Source organism: Oncorhynchus gorbuscha, unplaced genomic scaffold (assembly GCF_021184085.1).
Source record: "Oncorhynchus gorbuscha isolate QuinsamMale2020 ecotype Even-year unplaced genomic scaffold, OgorEven_v1.0 Un_scaffold_2846, whole genome shotgun sequence".
Lineage (NCBI taxonomy): Eukaryota > Metazoa > Chordata > Actinopteri > Salmoniformes > Salmonidae > Oncorhynchus > Oncorhynchus gorbuscha.
Genome location: NW_025745149.1, coordinates 2,295 through 29,357, shown reverse-complemented (window position 1 = coordinate 29,357; position 27,063 = coordinate 2,295). Strand labels below are relative to the sequence as shown.

At 42.3% G+C, this 27,063-nt stretch overlaps 1 pseudogene; it reads right to left on the bottom strand.

The window, feature by feature from the left end:
* LOC124017598 overlaps positions 1-25,924 on the bottom strand; it is a 52,685-nt pseudogene extending 26,761 nt beyond the window's left edge.
* Between the last annotated feature and the right edge of the window lie 1,139 nt (positions 25,925-27,063).

Genomic DNA, 27,063 nt, shown 5'->3' with positions numbered 1-27,063 from the left:
GCCTTTTGTGTCCCTTTGATATTTTAAGTATAAATTATGCTCCATTATTACATTTTAAAAGCCTGTTATATATAATTAAATCTCATTTAAAAGTCCCAAAAATACATGTAGCAGTGGCAGATTGACCCTTTAACAATTTATATAGTACTGAACATCATATTGAAGTGAAGAACTTCAGTAGAATGCCCCTTAAAAACCACACATTAATTCAACAACTGCATAGTTTGTGCCCCTGTTAAGACAGTACTCACTGTGTTAATCTGATATTCTGTCTCCTCCTCTTTAACTCCCAAAACCTCTTCCTCCTTCACCTTTACTGAGAAAGAACCTTTTAGAGAGGAAGAGTATGCTTTCTCTTCTTTCCCTATAACAGCCTCCTCTTCCTCCTTTTTCATTCTGAAAGGTTCTTTCTCTCCTTTCACTGTAATATCCTCCTCTTCGTCTTTCACGACAATGTTCAGGGCCAGAGCTTCTTTCTCCGGACAGCAGACATCCACTTCTTTAGCAGGGGATGAGTAGTTTAATGAGCTCATGGTCAGGGATGTTAGCTAGCTAGTTAGCATTAGCGAATAGCCTAGTGCTAGGCTCAGTATCAATCTTTAACAAATTTGCAAATTGAACAAGCACATTAGGTTCAAGTTAACGTCAACTGAAATGTGTTTTAAACACTGCGATTAGCTAATGCACATTAACATGGTCTAAAAAGTCAATATTTCACTTTTATGTTGGCTAGCAAGCTTCCCAGGTGGTTGAAATAGTATCCGTGTTGTTGTTCCTGAAGAAGCGTCCGTCCAGTCCATTATACGTCACACAAGAAGCATCACCTGAAAGACGCTCGTCGCCATCTGCTGGCTGGAGTGGGTAACGCAGTTTGGAAACAATAGTTACGACACTTTTTGTATTGGAAAGAACATCATAATAATTTAACAATAAGCTGATATATTTTCTCTTATGTCTTACAAATAATACTTTCCTGTACACAGACGTAGAAGCGTAATATTAATATGTAGATGATGAATAAATACTTCCATGAATAGGAAGTGTGTTTATACACATTTACTCTGTTAATTCTTTCTCTAGATGTGACCATACTATTCCCTTAAAGCTACGCTACAAAGCTACAACAGGTGTAGACATTACCGTGAAATTCTTACTGACAAGCCCTTAACCAACAATGTAGTTAAGAAAAATAAGAGGTAAGAAAAAAAGTTACACAATAAAAAAACTATAACGTGGCTACAGAGTCAATGTGGAGGCTGTATACAGGATGTACCAGTACAGAGTCAATGTGGAGACTATATACAGGGGGTACCAGTACAGAGTCAATGTGGAGACTATATACAGGGGGTACCAGTACAGAGTCAATGTGGAGACTATATACAGGGGGTACCAGTACAGAGTCAATGTGGAGACTATATACAGGAGGTACCAGTGCAGAGTCAATGTGGAGACTATATACAGGGGGTACCAGTACAGAGTCAATGTGGAGGCTATATAAATAAGGGGTACCAGTAAAGAGTCAATGATGGAGACTATATACAGGGGTACCAGTACAGAGTCAATGTGGAGGCTATATACAGGGGGTACCAGTACAGAGTCAATGTGGAGGCTGTATACAGGGGGTACCAGTGCAGAGTCAATGTGGAGGCTATATACAGGGGGTACCGGTACAGAGTCAATGTGGAGGCTGTATACAGGGGGTACCAGTACAGAGTCAATATGGAGGCTATATACAGGGCGTACCGGTACAGAGTCAATGTGGAGGCTATATACAGGAGGTACCAGTACAGAGTCAATGTGGAGGCTATATACAGGAGGTACCAGTACAGAGTCAATGTGAAGGCTATTTATAGGAGGTACCAGTACAGGGTCAATGTGAAGGTTTGCTCGTGTTTCTTGGCCCAAGCAAGTCTCTTCTTCTTTTTGGTGTCCTTGAGTAGTGGTTTCTTTGCAGCAATTCGACCATGAAGGCCTGATTCACACAGTCTCCTCTGAACAGTTGATATTGAGATGTGTCTGTTAGTTCAACTCTGTGAAACATTTATTTGGGCAGCATTTTCTGAGGCTGGAAACTCTAATGAACTTATCCTCTGCAGCAGAAGTAACTCTGGGTCTCAATAAAATGCAAATCAAATACTTAAAAATCATTAAATGTGATTTTCTGGATTTTTGTTTTAGATTCCGTCTCTCACGGTTGAAGTGTATCTATGATAAAAAATTACAGACCTCTACATGCTTTGTAAGTAGGAAAACCTGCAAAATCGGCAGTGTGTCAAATACTTGTTCTCCCCACTGTATAGCCATATTATAACGTATGAAAAGGCTTGTTCGTTCACATGTCATGAATTCACTGAGATGATATTTGTATTACGACTTTTATTATGAAATATACTTTTTTTGTTACTATGGAATATTGAAGTATAATTACAAGCATTTCATAAGTGTCAAAGGCTTTTATTGGCAATTACATGAAGTTGATGCAAAGAGTCAATATTTGCAGTGTTCACCCTTCTTTTTCAAGACCTCTGCAATCCGCCCTGGCATGCTGTCAATTAACTTCTGGGCCACATCCTGACTGATGGCAGCCCATTATTGCATAATCAATGCTTGGAGTTTGTCAGAATTTGTGGGTTTTCGTTTGTCCACCCGCCTCTTGAGGATTGAACACCAATATGCTCAATGGGATTAAGGTCTGGGGAGTTTCCTGACCGTGGACCCTAAATATTTATGTTTTGTTCCCTGAGCCACTTAGATATCACTTTTGCCTTATGGCAAAGTGCTCCATCATGCTGGAAAAGCCATTGTTCATCACCAAACTGTTCCTGGATAGTTGGGAGAAGTTGCTCTCGGAGGATGTGTTGGTACCATTCTTTATTCATGGCTGTGTTCTGAGTAAAAATTGTGAGTGAGCCCACTCCCTTGGCTGAGAAGCAACCCCACACTTGAATGGTCTCAGGTTGCTTTACTGTTGGCATGACACAGGACTGATGGTAGCGCTCACCTTGTCTTCTCCAGACAAGTTTTTTCCGGATGCCCCAAACAATAGGAAAGGGGATTCATCAGGGAAAATGACTTTACCCCAGTCCTCAGCAGTCCAGTCCTCAGCAGTCCAGTCCTCAGCAGTCCAGTCCTCAGCAGTCCAGTCCTCAGCAGTCCAGTCCTCAGCAGTCCAGTCATCAGCAGTCCAATCCCTGTACCTTTTGCAAAATATCAGTCTGTCCCTGATATTTTTCCTGGAGAGAAGTGGCTTCTTTGCTGCCCTTCTTGACAACAGGCCATCCTCCAAAAGTCTTCGCCTCACTGTGCGTGCAGATGCCCTCACACCTGCCTGCTGCCATTCCTGAGCAAGCTCTGTACTGATGGTGCCCCGATCCCGCAGCTGAATCAACTTTAGGAGCCAGTCCTGGAGCTTGCTGGACTTTCTTGGGCACCCTGAAGCCTTCTTCACAACAATTGAACCGCTCTCCTTGAAGTTCTTGATGATCCGATAAATGGTTGATTTAGGTGCAATCTTACTGGCCGCAATATCCTTGCCTGTGAAACCCTTTTTGTGCAAAGCAATGATGACGGCACGTGTTTCCTTGCAGGTAACCATCGTTGACAGAGGAAGAACAATGATTCCAAGCACCACCCTCCGTTTGAAGCTTCCAGTCTGTTATTCTGGAAGAATTTGTTCTTAACTAGTTTTAAATAAAGGTAAAAAATAAAATAAAAAATACAAAATTCGAACTCAATCAGCATGACAGAGTCTCCAGCTTTGTCCCCGTCAACACTCACACCTGTGTTAACGAGAGAATCACTGACATGATGTCAGCTGGTCCTTTTGTGGCAGGGCTGAAATGCAGTGGAAAAGTTTTTGGGGGATTCAGTTCATTTGAATGGCAAATTTGGGACTTTGCAATTAATTGCAATTCATCTGATCACCCTTCATAAGATTCTGGAGTATCTTCAAATTGCCGTCATACAAACGGAGGCAGCACACTTTGTGAACATTTATATTTGTATCATTCTCAAAAGTTTGGCCACGACTGTACATAGGTATTCCTTTTGTCCAGATGTGAAAGGGCAGTGTTGAGTGCAATAGAGATTGCATCATTTGTGGATCTGTTGGGGCGGTATGCAAATTAGAGTGGGTCCAGGGTTTCTTGGATAATGGTGGGGTGTGAGCCATGACCAGCCTTTCAAAGCAATTGATGGCTACAGACGTGAGTCTCTGATCTGATGAAACCAAGATTAAACTCTTTGGCCTGAATGCCAAGCGTCAGGTCTGGAGGAAACCTGGCACCATCCCTACGGTGAAGAGTGGTGGTGGCAGCATCATGGTGTAGGGATGTTTTTCAGCGGCAGGGACTGGGAGACTAGTCAGGATCGAGGGAAAGATGAACGGAGCAAAGTACAGAGAGATAATTGATGAAAACCTGCTCAAGAGCACTCAGGACCTCAAACTGGGGCAAAGGTTCACCTTCCAACAGGACAACGACCCTAAGCACACAGCGAAGACAACATAGAAGTGGCTTTGGGACAAGTCTCTGAATGTCCTTGAGTGGCCCAGCCAGAGCCCGGATTTGAACCCGATCGAACAACTCTGAAGAAAACCTGAAAATAGCTGCGCAGTGACGCTCTCCATCCAACCTGACAGATCTTGAGAGGATCTGCAAAGAAGAATGGGAGAAACTCCACAAATACAGGGGTGCCAAGATTGTAGTGTCATACCCAAGGTGGCTTGAGGCTATAATCACTGCCAAAAGTGCTTCAACAAAGCACTGAGTTAAGGTTCTGAATACTTATTTAAATGTGATATTTCAGTTTAATATTTAAATGCATTTGCAAACATTTCTAAAATCCTGTTTTTGCTTCGTCATTATAGGGTGTTGTTGTGCAGATTCATGAGGAAAACCTCCCAATTGAATCAATTTCAGAATATTCCAGTAAATTCAGGAAGTAAACTGAAAATTCCAATTCTCTTCTATGGTTTTCAATGAGGAAAATGTGGAATTTGGTTTACTTTCTGAATTGACTGGAAATTAAATGGAATTGACTCCAACCCTGGTTTTACTACAAAGCTCTCAGCGTCATCATTTAGTCAATCGATGTTATAATGCATAAAGCTCACAGATGTGATTGTTCTCATTCAGAGTAAATTATTCTAATTGAATAAAACAGAATTAAACAAATAAAATGTATTATGTACCTGAATAACTTCAACAACCTGGTTGATTCTCTGCTCAACAACAATGATCGTGAATCAATCTGGTTGATTCTCTGCTCAACAACACTGATCGTGTCAAACTTTGTTTTGTGTCCAGGCTGTCACTTCTGTCATCAGCTACTAACACCAGTGCTGCACCTTTGTCCTTGAGAGACTGGATGACGGCTTCCTGCTCCCTCTTCCATAGTGGGAACACTGATGGCTCAACATGGGCTTCCTGGTTATGAAAGAAAGTGTGATGGTCAATGGTAGCCACTCCCATTGTTTGAAGCAGTTTTAGTCTTTGTTGGCATGTATCCAGACCCCAGAATGATAGTAGAAAGGAGCCTGTTCCCCGCATGCTTCCTCACAATCATTGGCTGGATCGACCACTCCCCCACCTGACCACAGGACCAGTATTGCTGTCTGATCTTCATTCCTACAGCCTTCATCTCTGTCCCTGGAGTCTCTTCACTGTCTGATCTTCATTCCTACAGCCTTCATCACCGTCCCTGGAGTCTCTTCACTGTCTGATCTTCATTCCTACAGCCTTCATCACCATCCCTGGAGTCTCTTCACTGTCTGATCTTCATTCCTACAGCCTTCATCACCATCCCTGGAGTCTCTTCACTGTCTGATCTTCATTCCTACAGCCTTCATCACCATCCCTGGAGTCTCTTCACTGTCTGATCTTCATTCCTACAGCCTTCATCACCATCCCTGGAGTAAAGATAGTATAAGAAACCTCTCCCATTCTACTTGTCTATTATCTTTGTTTGGAAATAGTCATTTGTGTAACCTAATTATTTTCCCTACAATTTATTTGAAGGATTTAGAAATATAGAAATGGTAGAAGGAGGAATGTCAGAGTCTGGAATATAAATATATACAGTTGGTTTACAATGTATATGTTGATGTATCTAGACATTATGGACCGTATATGAATATAAAAGGTGTGTACAGTAGTAGTTATATAGGATGAGCCTTGACTAGAATACAGGGTGGAGTACTGGGTGGTAGACGGCTAGTAACAGTGACTAAAGTTCAGGGCAGGGTACTGGGCGGAGGCCGGCTAGAGGTGACTATTTAACAGTCTGATGACCTGGAGATAGACCACACATTAACTATTGTGGTGGCAGCATCATGTTATGGGTATGCTTGTCACCGGCAGGGACTGGGGAGTTTGCTCTTTTCATATCTCTTTTGATCCTGACAAAGTGTAGACTTTGTATAGGCACTGGTCAGCCTTAACTGTGGAGTGACCCTATAAAATGGGATATCAGCCATCTCAGTGACAAATACAGAACACAACAATGTATAGTTTACACAAATATTTGTCTCTTAGCTCTTATTGCAGGACTTTGACTGTGGTACATCACCTCCCCAGTCAAAGTATTGTGTGTATTGAAAATTCATATAGGACTGTACAGCTAGCTAACTGGCTACTGACCTATTGTGTGTATTGAACATTCATATTGGACAGCCTTACCTTCAGAGTAGCACCACCACCCATCAGCCCATTCTCTTCTTGATGTCAAAGCTGCATTGTATTGTTGCTATAGGAGTTTATGATTAATAATCCTATTTACTTCAAGACACACTAAGATGTCACCATACTATTCATTTAAAGCCCCTCTGTCAGATATAAATCATCAGAGTGGGAAACCAACTGACATGGAAACAATGGAGCAAATGTATCACTATCAGAGGGGTGTATTATGACATCAGATAGAACTACTCAGACATTCCAAATATCACTTGATTATCAGAGGGGTGAATTATGACATCATATAGAACTACTCAGCCATTCCAAATATCACTTGATTATCAGAGGGTGAATTATGACATCATATAGAACTACTCAGACATTCCAAATCAGGCTTCATCCATATCATGAAGGTGGATATTGATCCAACCATTTCAAAAGTAATGACCGGGCTGATGGAAACAGGATATGCCTGAACAATTTTATAAAAGCCGACAAACTATATGTTAGTTCGTTTGACATGGTGGGGACTTTTTGTGTCAGTAAAAATGTATAAGCGAGAAATGGAGGTGGAAACTCCTTTATGAGCAAATATTTATATCATAACCATCACATCTTAGTTAACTTGGTGTCACGTGATGATATGTTGTGTGGTCCTCCCACTACGACTTGGGAACCCATGCAGTTTATTAGGCTACAGATGAAATAAGTTATGAACTTCACAGGGTGGTGAAAGTGCACGTGATGAGCTTGATGCTCCTTTCCAATACATTTTGACGGTCTTATTCTGGTGACATGATGATCGATGCTTGGCTGCCATTTGACAAATAAAATAATATTGCTCTCATCCATAATAATCTCATCATGTAGGTAGCCTACCAACCCTGTATCTGTTAGCTGCTGGCTACAGTGCACGGGACTGTATATAATGCAACAGTTTTGTTAAACCATCAGTAGAGTTGAAAATGCGATGGAAACCATTGGGAATTTAACAGCAAAAGTTATTTATTTGTCACGCAAAGCCTTTAATCTGCAATGAGTCTGTTTGATAGAAACATTTCTTGTGGGAAAATGTATATATTGTTTTATGCAGATTTTTGAAAATTCACATGAAAATCTGTCTCAAATGACATGGAAACTTAGCTACTAAGGTGGATATCGATCCAACACCTGCTGCTTATTCAAACCAGCCCACTGGGCACAGATGTCAGTTCAACATCTAGTTTCTATTTACATTTCTTTGAGTCCTCAACTAAAGTGAATTCAACACGAAATTAACACAAAATGTCACCTGTCATTGGATATCGGTTGCTGGTTGGGTGAAACACAAAATGTTACCTGTGGAAACAATGTTTATTCAATCAGTGGGAGGCGTGTAAATTCCCCCAGGAAAGTGGAACGAGGAACTCTTCTTTGAGACAATGATAAACAGCAATCCTTGGGAGAGTTGTGGTGGATATTATAAAATAAGGATCTGCTGGAGTCCAAGTCAAACCAAGATTCTTTATTTCTGAGCTCAGAGAGAATAACAGAGTTACACAGTGCAGTGTAGACAGTCTGAATTACTGAAGCATTGGGTGATTAGCACATATCTTTATAGTTTCATGTTCCTGGGCGGGACTTTATTCATACAAGGACACAGGTGTAAATTGGTTTGCAACACAGGATGATACTCCCAAGAACAGGAGCTTATAATAGGACAGTTTCACAAGGTTAGTCACATACTCAGTTATGTGGACACACAAACAATTAACATTTTCTATTACAGAGTCTGAACATTTTCATTTCATTAAATCATCAGTGGGCCAACAATGCAAATGTCAACAATGGAACAAATGCATCACATCCAAATATCACTTGATTATCTGTAGTGCTGGAGGAATGACACACTCAGATAAACACACACAAAGAGTTTAAAAAAAGGACAATTTAAAAGAAGGAACCTGATCTCCTTTATATTCAAACTGACAGACTCCATATTCAATTCATGTTTTCTAATAACAACAAACAAACATATGTTTGAGTATACCCTGTACCATTTAATTTCATCTGGTAAAGACAGGTAAACACATTGTCAGACAACAATATAATACAACAGGAGCACTGTGTATGTTCTCTGATGAATTTTAAGTCAATGTGATGTGAAATATCAATATACACGCTAAGAGAAGTAATTTCTCTTAAATGACTGTTATGAGTAATATGTTTTCCCACAGTCTGAGATTTTCTAAGCCTTCTCCTCTGTGTGCAGTCTAATGTTTTCTTTCATGCTTCCTATATGGGCAAAAGCTTTGCACCCTGGGAGGAGTGGTAAGGCTTCTCTCCTGTGTGTATTCTCTCATGTCGTTTCAGGTTTCCTCTCTGGTTGAAACACTTTCCACATTGGGAGCAGTGGTAAGGCTTCTCTCCTGTGTGTATTCTCTCATGCCATTTCAGCATCCCTGAATGGTTGAAACACATTCCACACTGGGAGCAGTGGTAAGGCTCCTCTCCTGTGTGTATTCTCTCATGTTGTTTCAGCTCCCCCGAACGGCCGAAACACTTTCCACATTGGGAGCAGTGGTAAGGCTTCTCTCCTGTGTGTATTCTCTCATGTCGTTTCAGGTTTCCTCTCTGGTTGAAACACTTTCCACATTGGGAGCAGTGGTAAGGCTTCTCTCCTGTATGTATTCTCTCATGCTGTTTCAGCTCCTCTGAACGGCCGAAACACTTTCCACATTGGGAGCAGTGGTAAGGCTTCTCTCCGGTGTGTATTCTCTCGTGTTGTCTCAGCTCCCCCGAACGCCCGAAACACTTTCCACATTGGGAGCAGTGGTAAGGTTTCTCCCCTGTGTGTATTCTCTCATGTGCTTTCAGGTTTGCTTTCTGGTGAAAACTCTTTCCGCACTGGGAGCAGTGGTAAGGCTTATTTACATTTACATTACATTTAAGTCATTTAGCAGACGCTCTTATCCAGAGCGACTTACAAATTGGTGCATTCACCTTATGACATCCAGTGGAACAGCCACTTTACAATAGTGCATCTAAATATTTTAAGGGGGGAGGGGGTGAGAAGGATTACTTTATCCTATCCTAAGTATTCCTTAAAGAGGTGGGGTTTCAGGTGTCTCCGGAAGGTGGTGATTGACTCCGCTGTCCTGGCGTCGTGAGGGAGTTTGTTCCACCATTGGGGAGCCAGAGCAGCGAACAGTTTTGACTGGGCTGAGCGGGAACTGTACTTCCTCAGTGGTAGGGAGACGAGCAGGCCAGAGGTGGATGAACGCAGTGCCCTTATTTGGGTGTAGGGCCTGATCAGAGCCTGGAGGTACTGAGGTGCCGTTCCCCTCACAGCTCCGTAGGCAAGCACCATGGTCTTGTAGCGGATGCGAGCTTCAACTGGAAGCCAGTGGAGAGAGCGGAGGAGCGGGGTGACGTGAGAGAACTTGGGAAGGTTGAACACTAGACGGGCTGCGGCGTTCTGGATGAGTTGTAGGGGTTTAATGGCACAGGCAGGGAGCCCAGCCAACAGCGAGTTGCAGTAATCCAGACGGGAGATGACAAGTGCCTGGATTAGGACCTGCGCCGCTTCCTGTGTGAGGCAGGGTCGTACTCTGCGGATGTTGTAGAGCATGAACCTACAGGAACGTGCCACCGTCTTGATGTTAGTTGAGAACGACAGGGTGTTGTCCAGGATCACACCAAGGTTCTTAGCGCTCTGGGAGGAGGACACAATGGAGTTGTCAACCGTGATGGCGAGATCATGGAACGGGCAGTCCTTCCCCGGGAGGAAGAGCAGCTCCGTCTTGCCGAAGTTCAGCTTGAGGTGGTGATCCGTCATCCACACTGATATGTCTGCCAAACATGCAGAGATGCGATTCGCCACCTGGTCATCAGAAGGGGGAAAGGAGAAGATTAATTGTGTGTCGTCTGCATAGCAATGATAGGAGAGACCATGTGAGGTTATGACAGAGCCAAGTGACTTGGTGTATAGCGAGAATAGGAGAGGGCCTAGAACAGAGCCCTGGGGGACACCAGTGGTGAGAGCGCGTGGTGAGGAGACAGATTCTCGCCACGCCACCTGGTAGGAGCGACCTGTCAGGTAGGACGCAATCCAAGCGTGGGCCGCGCCAGAGATGCCCAACTCGGAGAGGGTGGAGAGGAGGATCTGATGGTTCACAGTATCGAAGGCAGCCGATAGGTCTAGAAGGATGAGAGCAGAGGAGAGAGAGTTAGCTTTAGCGGTACGGAGCGCCTCCGTGATACAGAGAAGAGCAGTCTCAGTTGAATGACTAGTCTTGAAACCTGACTGATTTGGATCAAGCAGGTCATTCTGAGAGAGATAGCGGGAGAGCTGACCAAGGACGGCACGTTCAAGAGTTTTGGAGAGAAAAGAAAGAAAAGAAGGGATACTGGTCTGTAGTTGTTAACATCGGAGGGATCGAGTGTAGGTTTTATCTCCTTATCTCCTGTGTGTATTCTCTCATGTTGTTTCAGCTCCTCCGAACGGCCGAAACACTTTCCACATTGGGAGCAGCGGTAAGGCTTCTCTCCTGTGTGTGTTCTCTCATGCCGTTTCAGCTCCCATGAATGGTTGAAACACTTTCCACATTGGGAGCAGTGGTGTTGTCTTGCTAGTTGCGACGTCCCTGGCTCTGGTTCCTCCGAGTCTGGTCTTTCTCCTGCCAAAGACAGTGTTATTTTTAAATAGAGACCCGAATGAAACCACATGATAAAACAACCTTGCTACGAGGGTAAATCCTAAATCAGATCTCTCAATAACCCGAGGCCAGTTTTAACAATCTTAGTGTGATTTTAAAACAAATGTAGAGCTTCCTGGTAATTACTGCTATGTTTACATTACTTATTCATCCTGTTTTACAAGTCAGAACACAAAAACCTAGACAGTTCTAGGACACTGAAGACACAGACGTCGCTGGATTCCAATTGAACAGGTGGTTCTAAATATATAACATTTATAGCTGTATGAAACAGAATGTGACCTACACACTTCCTTAAACATCAAATAACTAAAGAAGTAATTTTGTGTGGAAGTCCAAAACTAGTTTTTACGTCGCAGATACAACGCACATCAGTAACATCTCCCTGTTGTTGAAAGGGTTCGACACATTGCTGTTTAATTGGACCAATTTCTTATTTAGACATTCAGATTTTCAACATTTTGATTATCGCTGATGTCATATTTTGGGTAAATGTTCCTAAAACTGATAGTAACAACAAAAAGCAAAAATATAAATGCAACATGTAAAGTGTTGGATGTTTCACTGTTAGTTATTCTTTGCCAAGATAATCCATCCACCTGACAGGTGTGGCATATCAAGAAGCTGATTGAACAGCTTGGTTATTACACAGGTGCACCTTGTGCTGGGGACAATAAAAGGCTACTCGAAAATGTGCAGTTTGTTCACACAACAATGCCACAGGTCTCTGAGGGAGCGGGCAATTGGCATGCTGATTGCAGGAATGTCCACTGGAGCTGTTACGGAATTGAATGTACAGTACCAGTCAAAAGGTTGGACTCACCTACTCATTCAAAGTTTTTTCTTTATTTTTACTATTTTCTACATTGTAGAATAATAAAGACATCAAAATGATTAAAAAACACATGGAATCATGTAGTAACCACAAGTGTTAAATCAAAATATATATTTTATTCTTCAAAAGTTGCCACCCTTGCTTTCTCTCAAACAGCTTCACCTGGAATCCTTTTCCAACAGTCTTGTAGGAGTTCCCACATATGCTGAGAACTTGTAGGCCGCTTTCCCTTCACCTCTGCGATCCAACTCATCCCAAACCCTCTTGATACAATACATTAGATTCAAAGGTACCAAAAAGTAAAGTAAAAATTACTTCCATCTCTGGAAATATGGACCAAAAAAAAAAGATAAAATAAAAACCGTGGGGGATTGTGTCTGGGGATTGTGTAGGCCAGGTCATCTGATGCAGCACTCCATCACTCTCCTACTTGATCAAATAGCTCTTACACAGCCTGGAGGTGTGTTGGGTCATTGTCCTGTTGAAAAACAAATGACAGTGGGACTTAAGCCCAAACCAGATGGAGTGGCATATAGCTGTAGAATGGTGTGGAAGCCATGCTGGTTAAGTGTGACTTTGATTTATTTATTCATGACATTGTCAACAGCAAAGCACCCGCACACCATCACATCTCCTCCTCCATGCTTCACGGTGGGAACCACACATGCGGAGATAATCTGTTCATCTACTCCTCGTCTCACAAAGACATGACGCTCGGATCCAAAAATCTCAAATTTGGACTCATCAGACCCAAGGACAGATATCCACCGGTCTAATGTCCATTGCTCGTGTTTCTTGGCCCAAGCAAGTCTCTTCTTCTTATTGCTGTCCTTTAGTAGTGGTTTCCTTGCAGCAATTGGACCATGAAGGCCTGATTCACGCAGTCTCCTCTGAACCGATGATGTTGAGATGTGTCTGTTACTTGAACTTTGTGAAGCATTTATGTGGGCTGCAATTTCTAAGGCTGGTAACTCTAATGAACTTTTGCATCAGAAGTAACTCTGGAACTTCCATTATTGTGGTGGTCCTTAAAGTAATGATGGACTGTTGTTTCTCTTTGCTTATTTGAGCTGCTCTTGACATAATATGGACTTTGTCTTTTACCCAATAGGGCTATCTTCTGTATACCACCCCTACCTTGTCACAACACAACTGATTGGCTCAAACACATTAACACCTGTTATGGCTAGGGATTCCGCTAGCGGAACATTTCAACAAAATCCGGTGAAATTGCAGAGTGCAAAATATATATATTTAGAAATATTTAACTTTCATGCATTCACAAGTGCAATACCACAAATTAAAGCTTAAGACTCCATAATGTTTCATCGTTAGATGCTACCGGCCTCCTTTAAGACTCCATAATGTTTCATCATTAGATGCTACAGTCCTCCTTTAAGAATCCATAATGTTTCATCATTAGGTGCTACAGTCCTCCTTCAATACTCCATAATGTTTCATCATTAGATGCTACAGTCCTCCTTTAAGACTCCATAATGTTTCAACATTAGCTGTTACAGTCCTCCTTTAAGACTCCATAATGTTTCAACATTAGCTGTTACAGTCCTCCTTTAAGTCTCCATAATGTTTAGAATGTTTCTGGAAGCGCTACTCTATCTATTCTACTCTCATCCTTTCGGTTTTAATAATATTTTATAATAATAATGTTATAATAGGTAATAACTAACTTTAATAACTAGGGTTAATACCTGCCTGGCGCACCAACAAAATATTTATTTAGCCCCCTCTAACAATACCGCTACAGAATTAGCATAGTAGGCCATGTAACTTAACCTGTAGTAATATAATAAATAATAATATATGCCATTTAGCAGACGCTTTTATCCAAAGCGACTTACAGTCATGTGTGCATACATTCTACGATAACAACATTAGACCATTACAACATTAGACCATAACAACATTAGACCATAACAACATTAGACCATAACAACATTAGACCATTAGATCATAACAACATTAGATCATAACAACATTAGACCATAACAACATTAGATCATAACAACATTAGACCATTAGATCATAACAACATTAGATCATAACAACATTAGATCATAACAACATTAGACCATAACAACATTAGACCATTAGACCATAACAACATTAGATCATAACAACATTAGACCATAACAACATTAGACCATAACAACATTAGACCATAACAACATTAGACCATTAGACCATAACAACATTAGATCATAACAACATTAGACCATTAGACCATAACAACATTAGACCATAACAACATTAGACCATAACAACATTAGACCATAACAACATTAGACCATAACAACATTAGACCATAACAACATTAGACCATAACAACATTAGACCATAACAACATTAGACCATAACAACATTAGACCATTAGACCATAACAACATTAGATCATAACAACATTAGACCATAACAACATTAGACCATAACAACATTAGACCATAACAACATTAGACCATTAGACCATAACAACATTAGACCATTAGACCATAACAACATTAGATCATAACAACATTAGACCATAACAACATTAGATCATAACAACATTAGACCATAACAACATTAGACCATAACAACATTAGATCATAACAACATTAGACCATAACAACATTAGACCATTAGACCATAACAACATTAGACCATAACAACATTGGACCATTAGACCATAACAACATTAGACCATAACAACATTAGACCATAACAACATTAGACCATAACAACATTAGACCATAACAACATTAGACCATAACAACATTAGACCATAACAACATTAGATCATAACAACATTAGACCATAACAACATTAGACCATAACAACATTAGACCATAACAACATTAGACCATAACAACATTAGACCATAACAACATTAGACCATAACAACATTAGACCATAACAACATTAGACCATAACAACATTAGACCATAACAACATTAGACCATAACAACATTAGACCATAACAACATTAGACCATAACAACATTAGATCATAACAACATTAGACCATAACAACATTAGATCATAACAACATTAGACCATTAGACCATAACAACATTAGATCATAACAGCATTAGACCATAACAACATTAGACCATAGTGTAGACTGTAGTGACACCCAGCCCGTGAACGGGGCCGTTATCATCATCTGACACTAATTAGATATAACGTAATGGACATAAATCTTCCTAGAAAATCTTCCTAGTCATGAAAATCACAAGTGAAATATATTGGAACACAGCTTCGCCTTTTGTTAATTAAGCCGACCCCTTACTTTTTCGAACATTCTGTTAAAAATCGCGCAACATTTCAGCGTCCTGCTACTCATGCCAGGAATATAGTATATGCATATGATTAGTATGTGTGGATAGAAAACACTCTGACGTTTCTAAAACTGGTTAAATCACGGCTGTGACTATAACAGAGCCTTCGTTTCATCGAAAAGCGGAAGAAAAACTGATATCAATGCGCCACTTGCATGTATTGTCTATGGGACAGCAAATTAGATGGGGCCGGGATTGCAAGTCCTACAGCATCCACACGATGTCGCCAGTCTTGTCAATTGCCTGCGCTGTGTTTCTTGGTCAAACGAGTCAGAGAGACCCCATTCCTTCCGGTCTCCGACAGGATGTTTTGGAAGAGAGATTTCCGACCATGATTTGAAGACGTGGAGCTATTGAATACACATACATCGCCCAGTGATATATTTGATAGATTATTAACGTCTACTAATACCTAAAGTTGGATTACAAAAGTAGTTTTCGAAGTGTTTTGTGAAAGTTTATCGTCGACTTTTTTAATTTAAAAAAATGACGTTGCGTTTTAAAACAGTGTTTTTTTCTGATTCACACACTTTTCATAGATCGATATTTGGGTATATATGAACCGATTTAATCGAAAAAAAGACCCAATAGTGATGTTTATGGGACATCTAGGAGTGCCAACAAAGAAGCTCGTCAAAGGTAATGAATGTTTTATATTTTATTTCTGCGTTTTGTGTAGCGCCGGCTATGCTAATTATTTTGTTTACGTCCCCTTCAGGTATTTTGGGGTGTTGCATGCTATCAGATAATAGCTTCTCATGCTTTCGCCGAAAAGCATTTTAAAAATCTGACTTGTTGGCTAGATTCACAACGAGTGTAGCTTTAATTCAGTACCCTGCATGTGTGTTTTAATGAACGTTTGAGTTTTAACGAGTGCTATTAGCATTTAGCGTAGCGCATTTGCATTTTCAGATGGCTAGATGGCACGCCTGCGTGTCGGGTGGGCTTAAGAGGTTAATCACCCTGTCATCTCAGATTTTCAAAATATGCTTTACAGCCAACGCTAGACAAGCATCTGTGTAAGTTTATCATAGCCTAGCATAGCATTATGCCTTGCTAACAGCAGGCAAACTTGTCACGGAAATCAGAAAAGCAATCAAATTAAATAGTTTACCTTTGATGAACTTCGGATGTTTTCACTCACGAGACTCCCAGGTAGACAGCCAAAGTTCATTTTTTCCCAAAATATTATTTTTGTAGGCGAAATAGCTCCGTTTGTTCTTCACGTTTGTCTGAGAAATCGTCCGGAAATTGCGGTCACAACTCCGAGAAATATTCCAAATTAGCTCCATAATATCGACAAAAACATGGCAAACGTCGTTTAGAATCAATCCTCAAAGTGTTTTTCTAATATCTATTTGAGAATATATCCGTCGGGACAATTCCTTTTTCTCTAGGACCAATTGGAGTAATGGCTACCTCTGCACTTTACGCGAGAATCTCTCTCGGAGCCACCATGTGACCACTTACGCAATGTGCCCCCATACGGCTATTCTTCAACAGAAATACGTAAAACTTTGTCAAAATGCTGTAGACACCTTGGGGAATACGTAGAAAGCATAAGCTCCTTGATGGTACATTCAAAGCCATATAGGGAGTCATTAGAACGCAGCGCTTTCAAAACCTGGGGCACTTCCGGATTGGATTTTTCTCAGGCTTTCGCCTGCAACATCAGTTCTGTTATACTCACAGACAATATCTTTACCGTGTTTTCTATCCAAAGATGTCAATTATATGCATATTCTAGCATCTTTTCCAGACAAAATATCCCGTTTAAAACGGGGACGTTTTTTTCCCAAAAATGAAAATACTGCCCCCTTAACACCAAGAGGTTTTAAGGTAATCAGAAATATTTAGGACTAACTTATTCCTTGACACCCATTCTGAAACTAACTGCAGCTCTATGTTAAGTGTTGCAGTCATTTCAGTCGCTGTAGTAGCTGACGTGTACGGTGTTGAGTCATCCGCATACATAGACTCACTGGCTTTACTCAAATGTCATTGGCATGTTGTTGGTAAAGATTGAAAAAAGTAGGTGCCAAACAGCTGCCCTGGGGAATTCCTGATTCAAACTTGATTTTGTAGCTCTGGGGCGGCAGGTAGCCTAGTGGTTAGAGCGGTAGGCCAGTAACCGAAAGATTGCTGGATCGAATTCCCGAGTTGACAAGGTAAAAAACTCTGTCGTTCTGCCCCTGAACAAGGCAGTCCTAGGCCGTCATTGAAAAAAAGAATTTGTTCTTAACTGACTTGCCTAGTTAAATAAAGGTTACATTTTAAAAGAAAAACTCTTTATCCACAATATAGCAGGGGGTGTAAAGCCATACGTTTTTGTCAGCAACAGACTATGATCGATAATGCCAAAAGCTGCACTGAAGCCTAACAAAACAGCCCCAACAATATTTTTGTCATGAGCAATCCAAGATGGCGTAGCAGTCGGACGTGTGTTTAGTCTTGTCCCGTCCTGTCTAGTGTAAATATAGTTTTCTTCGTTTTTTTTCTGTATATATTTCGTACATATTTTAATCTCACTTTCCAACTAGAGCTGAATATACTCTCCTGCAACCCGCACCACCCAATGTGGTACGGATCTGCTTTTTCTATACTTTACTTTAGAACCGGAACCCCCATCAGAAGCTAGCCAGCTAACTAGCTACTAGCTAGTACTCAGTTAGCCATTGCTAGCGGTCTTCAAAGCTAACTAGGACACCAGCGCGACATCAACCCAGAGCACATCAGACTGCTTTTTCTCCGGATTCCTACCGCAAGCTCTGAACCTTTACACCGGATCATCGCAACTAGCTAGCTGCAATCCGAGTGGCTACTCCTGGCTAACGTCTCTGTCCCAAAACAAGCACCAATTAGCCTTGAGCTAGCCTCGAGCTAAGCCCATCTCCCGACTAGCCGAAGAGGCCCAACAATACCTCTTTTGCCAATTGGCCTGGACCCTTTACTGCCGACACGGAGCCCCGCCGATCCATCACGACTGGTCCGCCGATATAATCGTCCGAGGTGGTTTCAACAGGCTTTTTCGTTGCGACATCGCCAAAGATCCATCTGCCGGCCAAGGCCCGCGAGCTTTCTGAAACGCTGTGTCTCCAGCTCACCTAGCGTACTAGAGCACCTGTAGCATACTCCTGGGCTACAATTACCCGGGCCCACGACCGGTCTGTCGATGTCACCGCATGAAGAGGAATAAACAGACTCACCCCATCGCGACGTCCCCCCAAAGGTTAACTCTCTAGCCCTCGCTATCTCCCTGCTTGCTAATTCGGCCTGCTAACGGCTAGCTTGTCTAGCCCGGGCCTACGAACTGTTAGCTTGTTAGCACAGGCCTGCTAACCATCTGAATCACTGCATCCCAAACACATTTACTTTCTATCTCTTTTTGATTTTTATTTTGTTTATACCTTCCGGAAACCTGCCTCACCCACTGTGGTACGGAATCGCTGTTACTTTTAATTTTTATTTTATTTTTATGACACACTCAAGAACCTCCAGACGCTAACCAGCTAACTAGCTACAAGCTATTTGTAACCACCGCTGCCCCCTGGACACTGATCTCTTGGCTACATAGCTGACGCACACTGGACTGTCCATTAATCACGGTACTCCACTCTGCTTGTTTGTTTTATCTGTCGGCCCAGTTGCCTAGTCAACGCCATTTTACCTGCTGTTTGTTGTGCTAGCTGATTAGCCTCGCCCACTGTTTTTAGCTAGCTTTCTCAATTCAACACCTGTGACTACTGTATGCCTCGCTGTATGTCCCTCTCAAATGTCAATATGCCTTGTATACTGTTGTTCAGGTTAGTTATCATTGTTTTAGTTCACAATGGAGCCCCTAGATCCACTCTGCATACCCCTGTTACCTCCCTTGTCCCACCCCCCACACATGCGGTGACATCACCCATTACAACCAGCATGTCCAGAGATACAACCTCTCTCATCATCACCCAGTGCCTGGGCTTACCTCCGCTGTACCCGCACCCCACCATACCCCTGTCTGCGCATTATGCCCTGAATATATTCTACCATGCCCAGAAACCTGCTCCTCTTATCCTCTGCCCCCAACGCTCTAGGCGACCAGTTTTGATAGCCTTTAGCCGTACCCTCATACTACTCCTTCTCTGTTCCGCGGATGATGTGGAGGTAAACCCAGGCCCCGCATGTCCCCAGGTACCCTCATTTGTTGACTTCTGTGATCGAAAAAGTCTTGGTTTCATGCATGTCAACATCAGAAGCCTCCTCCCTAAGTTTGTTTTACTCACTGCTTTAGCACACTCTGCTAACCCTGATGTCCTTGCCGTGTCTGAATCCTGGCTCAGGAAGGCCACCAAAAATTCAGAGATTTCCATACCCAACTATAACATCTTCCGTCAAGATAGAACTGCCAAAGGGGGCGGAGTCGCAGTCTACTGCAGAGATAGCCTGCAAAGTAATGTCATACTTTCCAGGTCCATACCCAAACAGTTTGAACTACTAATTTTGAAAATTACTCTCTCCAGAAACAAGTCTCTCACTGTTGCCGCCTGCTACCGACCCCCCTCAGCTCCCAGCTGTGCCCTGGACACCATTTGTGAATTGATCGCCCCCCATCTAGCTTCAGAGTTCGTTCTGTTAGGTGACCTAAACTGGGATATGCTTAACACCCCGGCAGTCCTACAATCTAAGCTAGATGCCCTCAATCTTACTCAAATCATCAAGGAACCCACCAGGTACAACCCTAACTCTGTAAACAAGGGCACCCTCATAGACGTCATCCTGACCAACTCGCCCTCCAAATATACCTCTGCTGTCTTCAACCAGGATCTCAGCGATCACTGCCTCATCGCCTGTATCCGCCACGGAGCCGCAGTCAAATGACCACCCCTCATCACTGTCAAACGCTCCCTAAAACACTTCTGTGAGCAGGCCTTTCTAATCGACCTGGCCCGGGTATCCTGGAAGGACATTGACCTCATCACGTCAGTGGAGGATGCATGGTCATTCTTTAAAAGTAACTTCCTCACCATTTTAGATAAGCATGCTCCGTTCAAAAAATGCAGAACCAAGAACAGATACAGCCCTTGGTTCACTCCAGACCTGACTGCCCTCGACCAGCACAAAAACATCCTGTGGCGGACTGCAATAGCATCGAATAGCCCCGTGATATGCAACTGTTCAGGGAAGTCAGGAACCAATACACACAGTCAGTCAGGAAAGCTAAGGCCAGCTTCTTCAGGCAGAAGTTTGCATCCTGTAGCTCCAACTCCAAAAAGTTCTGGGACACTGTGAAGTCCATGGAGAACAAGAGCACCTCCTCCCAGCTGCCCACTGCACTGAGGCTAGGAAACACGGTCTCCACCGATAAATCCATGATTATCGAAAACTTCAATAAGCACTTCTCAACGGCTGGCCATGCCTTCCGCCTGGCTACTCCAACCTCGGCCAACAGCTCCGCCCCCCGTAGCTCCTCACCCAAGCCTCTCCAGGTTCTCCTTTACCCAAATCCAGATAGCAGATGTTCTGAAAGAGCTGCAAAACCTGGACCCGTACAAATCAGCTGGGCTTGACAATCTGGACCCGCTATTTCTGAAACTATCTGCCGCCATTGTCGCAACCCCTAATACCAGCCTGTTCAACCTCTCTTTCATATCGTCTGAGATCCCCAAGGATTGGAAAGCTGCCGCAGTCATCCCCCTCTTCAAAGGGGGAGACACCCTGGACCCAAACTGTTACAGACCTATATCCATCCTGCCCTGCCTATCTAAGGTCTTCGAAAGCCAAGTCAACAAACAGGTCACTGACCATCTCGAATCCCACCGTACCTTCTCCGCTGTGCAATCTGGTTTCCGAGCCGGTCACGGGTGCACCTCAGCCACACTCAAGGTACTAAACGATATCATAACCGCCATCGATAAAAGACAGTACTGTGCAGCCGTCTTCATCGACCTCGCCAAGGCTTTCGACTCTGTCAATCACCATATTCTTATCAGCAGACTCAACAGCCTCGGTTTTTCGGATGACTGCCTTGCCTGGTTCACCAATTACTTTGCAGACAGAGTTCAGTGTGTCAAATCGGAGGGCATGGTGTCCAGTCCTCTGGCAGTCTCTATGGGGGTGCCACAGGGTTCAATTCTCGGGCCGACTCTTTTCTCTGTGTATATCAATGATGTTGCTCTTGCTGCGGGCGATTCCCTGATCCACCTCTACGCAGACGACACCATTCTATATACCTTCGGCCCGTCATTGGACACTGTGCTATCTAACCTCCAAACGAGCTTCAATGCCATACAGCACTCCTTCCGTGGCCTCCAACTGCTCTTAAACGCGAGTAAAACCAAATGCATGCTTTTCAACCGATCGCTGCCTGCACCCGCATGCCCGACTAGCATCACCACCCTGGATGGTTCCGACCTTGAATATGTGGACATCTATAAGTACCTAGGTGTCTGGCTAGACTGCAAACTCTCCTTCCAGACCCACATCAAACATCTCCAATCGAAAATCAAATCAAGAGTCGGCTTTCTATTCCGCAACAAAGCCTCCTTCACTCACGCTGCCAAGCTTACCCTAGTAAAACTGACTATCCTACCGATCCTCGACTTCGGCGATGTCATCTACAAAATGGCTTCCAACACTCTACTCAGCAAACTGGATGCAGTCTATCACAGTGCCATCCGTTTTGTCACTGAACACCTTATACCACCCACCACTGCGACTTGTATGCTCTAGTCGGCTGGCCCTCACTACATACTCGTCGCCAGATCCACTGGCTCCAGGTCATCTACAAATCCATGCTAGGTAAAGCTCCGCCTTATCTCAGTTCACTGGTCACGATGGCAACACCCATCCGTAGCACGCGCTCCAGCAGGTGTCTCACTGATCATCCCTAAAGCCAACACATCATTTGGCCGCCTTTCGTTCCAGTACTCTGCTGCCTGTGACTGGAACGAATTGCAAAAATCGCTGAAGTTGGAGACTTTTATCTCCCTCACCAACTTCAAACATCAGCTATCCGAGCAGCTAACCGATCGCTGCAGCTGTACATAGTCTATAGGAAAATAGCCCACCCATTTTCACCTACCTCATTCCCATACTGTTTTTATACTGTTTTTATTTATTTATTTTTCTGCTCTTTTGCACACCAATATCTCTACCTGTACATGACCATCTGATCATTTATCACTCCAGTGTTAATCTGCAAAATTGTATTATTCGCCTACCTCCTCATGCCTTTTGCACACATTGTATATAGACTGCCCATTTTTTTCTACTGTGTTATTGACTTGTTAATTGTTTATTCCATGTGTAACTCTGTGTTGTCTGTTCACACTGCTATGCTTTATCTTGGCCAGGTCGCAGTTGCAAATGAGAACTTGTTCTCAACTAGCCTACCTGGTTAAATAAAGGTGAAATAAAAAATAATAAAAAAATAAATCATCAATTTCTCTCAGCCAATCAGTCATTTGCAAGTCCTGTGCTTGTTGAATGAACTTCCCTATAAGCTAAAAGTCTATATTTGTTTATTGTAAAATAGCATTGTATCAGGTCAAATATTTTTTTTTCAAAATTTGTAAGGGTCGGTAACAGGCTGATTGGTCGGCTATTTAAGCCAGTAAAGGGAGCTTTACTATTCTTGGGTAGTGGAATGACTTTAGCTTCCCTCCAGGCCTGAGCGCACACACTTTCTAGTAGGCTTAAATTAAAGACAAGGCAAATAGGAATGGCAATATCGGTCGCTATTATCTTCAATTTTCCATCCACGTTGTCAGACACCAGTGACTTGTCATTGTAGATTTTATTTGCGCAAAATTTCATTGAAGATGCTCCAAAGATTTTTACAATCATTCTTCATGTATTTTATCTTTGTTTCATTGTGTACTTTCATATTTTTATTCAGTTTAGTCACATGATTTCTCAATATGCAATAGGTTTGCCAATCAGTTATACAGCCAGACCTATTTGCCATCTCTTTTGCCTCCCTCTTCATAATACCATTTTTTAATTCCTCATCAATCCACGTGGATTTAACAGTTTTTACAGTCGTTTTCTTAATGGGTGCTGCTTATTAGTAACTGGGATAAGCTATTTCATAAACGTGTCAAGTGCAGCGTCTGGTTGCTCATCATTACACACCACAGACCAACAAATATTATTTACATGTATGACCTCTTATACACAATATTAGTCCCAGCCGTTGGAACGGTGGTTTTCCTAGACATGGCTCCTATATTGTGATCACTACATCTGATGGATCTGGATACTGCTTTAAAACCCATTTATGCAGCATTAGTAAAGATATGATCAAACCATGTTGATGATTTCATTCCTCTACTGTTTGTAACTACCCTGGTAGGTTGATTGATAACCTGAACAAGGTTGCCGGCACTGGTTACAGTTCAAAAGCTTTCTCTTGAGTGGGCAGCCTGATCACAGTTTTCCTCCAGTATTAGTTAATGACCAAAGTCTTGAATTTAGTTTGCCTGTTCTACAGTCTTGTAAAGATAGGGGGGTTGAGTGGGACAGGCAATGTAACATCCATCATGTTTTAAGGAAAAGGTTTTGTAAAACAAGCATCTTACATCGGTTCATTGAAACTTTCTCTCCAAAGCTAACTTTCATCAAGGTTTTATATGGTCAATTGGTTTCTCTCTTTTCATTGGCAGAATCCTTTTTCAGTGTTATGATATTCATAACATCCATATACACCAGTCTATCTTCCTGTCAACTAAAAGAACTCTGCTGGTTGTCCTGGTAACATACTAGATGGCAGATCTATTGTATTTGTTCAAACTAAACTACAGCACTTACTTTGATGAGTCAAATCTGATCCGTTCCTCTCTCTTCTCCTCCTCTCACAGTTCCACTCAGCCCTGTTGTTTTCCTGCAGTCCACCAGCAGCACAGACAACCTCTTCATACCCAGCAGTAAGGTGCTACCGGGAGAGGCACAATACAGGGACTCCGGGAGGGAGGAAGGGCTGGTGTTGTCCTGGTAACCATAAAGAGGGGACACAGACACATATCATTATGGATGCTGATGTCACTGTTGTCATAATGTGCTTTACAGAAACCCAGCCCAGACCCAGAGAGAGAAAGCTGTATGCTAGACCAGACCAAGCTGTATGCTAGACCAGACCAAGCTGTACCATCTGGTGTTCTGATCTGGAGAGACTCTTCTCTGCCTCGTCAGCATCAGGATGTTGAGTCTCCCCAGAGGATCCACGATAGTCATGTCTCTCTCCTGTGTTAACGAGAACATCAAACAGATGGTGAACTTATTACCATCATCAATTATTACTGTCTATTACAGTCATAGGGTCTTATCAGAGGCATTAATATCTCTAAATTAATTGGATGCCTTGTGTCCCTTTGATATTTTAAGTATAAATTATGCTCCATTATTACATTTTGAAAGCCTGTTATATATAATTAAATCTAATATAAAAGTCCAAAAAAATATATGTACCAATGGCAGATTGACCCTTTAACACTTCCTACAGTACTGAACAACATATTCAAGTGTAGAACTTCAGTAGAATAACACTTTAAAACCACACATTAGTTCAACAACGGCATAGTTTGTGTCCCTGTTTAAGACAGTACTCACTGGTGTTAATCTGATATTCTGTCTCTTCCTCTTTCACTCCAAAAACGTCTTCCTGCTTCACCTTTATTGAGATAGCATCCTCTTCCTCTCTAAACGGTTCTTTCTCTTCCTTCACTATAACAGCCTCCTCTTCCTCCTTTTTCATTCTGGAATGTTCTTTCACTATAACAGCATCTTCTTCCTTCACTATAACATTCTCCACTTCCTCCTTTTTCATTCTGAAATGTTCTTTCACTATAACAGCATCTTCTTCCTTCACTATAACAGTCTCCTCTTCCTCCTTTTTCACTCTGAAATGTTCTTTCACTATAACAGCCTCCTCTTCCTCCTTTTTCATTCTGAAATGTTCTTTCACTGTAACATCATCCTCTTCTTCAATGTTCAGCACCAGAGCTTCTTTCTCCAAACAGTAGACCTCCTCTTCTTTAGCAGGGGATGAGTACTTTAATGAACTCATGGTCAGGGATGTTAGCTAGCTAGTTAGCATTAGCGAATAGCCTAGTGCTAGGCTCAGTATCAATCTTTAACAAATTTGCAAATTGAACAAGCACATTAGGTTCAAGTTAACGTCAACTGAAATGTGTTTTAAACACTGCGATTAGCTAATACACATTAACATGGCCTAAAACGTCAATATTTCACTTTTATGTTGGCTAGCAAGCTACCGACGTGGTTGAAATAGTATCCGTGTTGTTGTTCCTGAAGAAGCGTCCGTCCAGTCCATTATACGTCACGCAAGAAGAGTCAACTGAAAGACGCTCATCGCCATCTGCTGGCTGGAGTGGGTAACGCAGTTTGGAAACTTTCTGTATTGGAAAGAACGTCATAATTATTTAACAATAAGCTGATACATTTTCTCTTACGTCTTACAACTAATACTTTCCTGTACACAGACGTAGAAGCGTAATATGAATATGTAGATGATGAATAAATACTTCCATGAATAGGAAGTGTGTTTATACACATTTACTCTATTAATTTTTTATCTAGATGTGACCATACTATTCCCTTAAAGCTACGCTAAAGCTAAGCTACGCTACAAAGCTACAACAGGTGTAGACATTATCGTAAAATTCTTACTGACAAGCCCTTAACCAACAATGTAGTTAAGAAAAATAAGAGGTAAGAAAAAAAGTTACACAATAAAAAAACTATACCGTGGCTACAGAGTCAATGTGGAGGTTATATACAGGGGGTACCAGTACAGAGTCAATGTGGAGGCTATATACAGGGGGTACCAGTACAGAGTCAATGTGGAGGCTACCAGAGTCAATGGGGAGGCTATATACAGAGTCAAGTCAATGTGGAGGCTATATACAGGGGTACTATCAATGTGGAAGCTATATACAGGGGGTACCAGTACAGAGTCAATGTGGAGGCTATATACAGGAGGTACCTGTACAGAGTCAATGTGGAAGCTATATACAGGGGGTACCAGAGTCAATGTGGAGGCTATATACAGGGTACAGAGTCAATGGGGAGGCTATATACAGGGGTACAGAGTCAATGTGGAGGCTATATACAGGGGGTACCAGTACAGAGTCAATGTGGAAGCTATATATACCAGTACAGAGTCAATGTGGAGGCTATATACAGGAGGTACCTGTACAGAGTCAATGTGGAAGCTATATACAGGGGGTACCAGTACATAGTCAATGTGGAGGCTATATACAGGGGTACCAGTACAGAGTCAATGGGAGGCTATATACAGGGGTACTAGTACAGAGTCAATGTGGAGGCTATATACAGGGGGTACCAGTACAGAGTCAATGTGGAGGCTATATACAGGGGGTACCAGTACAGGGGTACCAGTCAGAGTCAATGTGGAGGCTATATACAGGAGGTACCTGTACAGAGTCAATGTGGAAGGGGGTACTCATATGGAGGCTAGGGGGTACCAGTACAGAGTCAATGTGGAGGCTATATACAGGGGGT